General features: G+C 43.4%; 1 long non-coding RNA gene across 1 annotated transcript in view; it reads right to left on the bottom strand.

The window, feature by feature from the left end:
• The window catches only part of LOC105005416, a 20,415-nt gene that overhangs the window by 1,808 nt on the left and 15,917 nt on the right, over window positions 1-2,690 (bottom strand). The window contains exon 2 of the long non-coding RNA XR_827317.1: window positions 132-289. This is a non-coding gene — a long non-coding RNA (uncharacterized LOC105005416). The remainder of the gene's footprint in view (window positions 1-131; window positions 290-2,690) is intronic.

Raw genomic sequence — 2,690 nt, 5'->3', positions numbered from 1 at the left:
AAAACAGGAGAAACACCCTCCAGCCACAACAAAGACACAAGGCAGCCAAAATAAATAAATAAATATTTTAAAATAATTTTAAAAATTTAAATATAAAAGAAATGGAAACCATTTTTGTTCTAAGTCTGGACCTTTTGCAGGAACTTCTTCTGAAGACGCTGTCTCATCTTGGTCCTTGTGTTCACCTGACCGAGGAGGAAGACGGGGTCTCAGCCTGGTGGCCTTCAATGAAACAGCGGGTATGTAGCTGGCTGGTGACTCAGCACACTGAAGTCCTCAGAGGCGACATCTGATTTCAAGAAGAAAGAAGTCCCTGCAGAGCGGGTTGTTTTGAACCTCACCTTGAAATAGAATGCCTGCTTTCATTGTGATGAGCTGCAGCCCTTGTCACTCAGATGCTTCAGTGTCAGCTCTGGGGTGGGGGCAGGGAGAGGGGCGAAAGCAGCGAAGGAAGGAGACACTCAGGTCTTTCTTTCTGAACTATCTGCAGGTATTGACATACATTTTCGTCAGAACTGTCTTCCCCCTCATCCCCACTACCCACCTCCCCACCTCCTTCCACGCGAGGCAACAGTGGAGAGATGGGTCTTGGGAAACTCAGTAGGTTTCTGGGTTTGGTGCTAATAGCTTGTGATTTTGTGCTGCTTTAGAGTTATGTTGTAAAATTTCCCATCGTATTTATGATTATGTTCATATTTTTCATTAATTGCTTTGTGTTGGGTTTTGATATATATTCAAGAAGGATGAAAAGACTGAGTTTGATTTGGAAAAAACCCTTACTCATTCATAGGCAGTTGCCAGGTGGTCTGTGGCTTCATTTGGAAGAGACTCTTCTTTGAAAATATTTATTTATTTATTCTGTGTCAGGTCTTAGTTGCCACACATGGGGTCTTTCTTTGCAACCCACAGACTCTCTAGTTGTGGTGTGTTGGTTTAGTTGCTCTGTGGCTCATGGAACCTTAGTTTCCTGACCAGGGATCAAACCTGAGTTGGAGAAGAGACTTGAAAACACCATGATAGGCAGAGAGAGACTGGCTGATACCCCTGAGAGAGTTGATGACTGAAAATTTTCTGTAGCGACTTTTATTTATTTTTTAACCTTGGTGGTAATCTCTCCCCTGGGGCATGATTTATTTCTGTTTCTGGTGTATAGGAATGTTTCATGCATGCGGAGTTGAATCATAAAATTAAAGAAGGACATATCTGAGCCCTTAATCATCCTCTTTGACCTCATTTCCTACCGCCTGCCCCTCCATCACTCTGCCGCAGCCACACTGCACCCTGCTGCCAGAACACACAAGGCATGTGCTCACCTCCAGGCCTTTCCACTGGCTTTTCCCTCTCCCTGGAATGTTCTTCCCCTGCTATCAGCTCATCTGCCTGTAATCTGTCATTTACTTGGCGCTCCGCTCAAAGGTCGCCTTCCCTAGCAGTCTTCCCTTAGGACCCTATTTGAAACATCCCCCCCCACCACCCTTCCAGATCTTCAAGCTGATTTTAGAAAAGGCAGAGGAACCAGAGATCAAATTGCCAACATCCGCTGGATCATTGAAAAAGCAAGAGAGTTCCAGAAAAAAAATCTATTTCTGCTTTATTGACTATGCCAAAGCCTTTGACTGTGTGGATCACAATAAACTATGGAAAATTCTGAAAGAGATGGGCATACCAGATCACCTGATCTGCCTCTTGAGAAACCTGTATGCAGGTCAGGAAGCAACAGTTAGAACTGGACATAGAATAACAGACTGATTCCAAATAGGAAATGGAGTACGTCAAGGCTGTATATTGTCACCCTGCTTATTTAACTTATATGCAGAGTACATCATGAGAAACCCTGGGCTGGAGGAAGCACAAGCTGGAATCAAGATTGCTGGGAGAAATATCAATAACCTCAGATATGCAGATGACACCACCCTTATGGCAGAAAGTGAAGAACTAAGGAGCCTCTTGAAAGTGAAAGTGGAGAGTGAAAAAGTTGGCTTAAAGCTCAACATCCAGAAAACAAAGATCATGGCATCTAGTCCCATCACTTCATGGGAAATAGATGGGGAAACAGTGGAAACTGTCAGACTTTATTGTTCTGGGCTCCAAAATCACTGCAGATGGTGATTGCAGCCATGAAATTAAAAGACACTTATTCCTTAGAAGGAAAGTTATAACCAACCTAGACAGCATATTAAAAAGCAGAGACATTACTTTGCCAACAAAGGTCCATCTAGTCAAGGCTATGGTTTTCCCAGTGGTCATGTAAGGATGTGAGAGTTGGACTGTGAAGAAGGCTGAGCACCGAAGAATTGATGCTTTTGAACTGTGGTGTTGGAGAAGACTCTTGAGAGTCCCTTGGACTGCAAGGAGATGCAACCAGTCCATCCTAAAGGAGATCAATCCTGGGTGTTCGGAGTACGTCAGGGCTGTATATTGTCACCCTGTTTATTTAACTTATATGCAGAGTATATCATGAAAAACGCTGGACTGGAAGAAACACAAGCTGGAATCAAGATTGCCAGGAGAAATATCAATAACCTCAGATATGCAGATGACACCACCCTTATGGCAGAAAGTGAAGAAGAACTCAAAAGCCTCTTGATGAAAGTGAAAGTGGAGAGTGAAAAAGTTGGCTTAAAGCTCAACATTCAGAAAATGAAGATCATGGCATTCAGTCCCATCACCTTCATGGGAAATAGATGGGG

Source organism: Bison bison, unplaced genomic scaffold, assembly GCF_000754665.1.
Source record: "Bison bison bison isolate TAMUID 2011002044 unplaced genomic scaffold, Bison_UMD1.0 scf7180017864491, whole genome shotgun sequence".
Lineage (NCBI taxonomy): Eukaryota > Metazoa > Chordata > Mammalia > Artiodactyla > Bovidae > Bison > Bison bison.
This window is presented reverse-complemented; position numbering and strand designations above follow the sequence as displayed.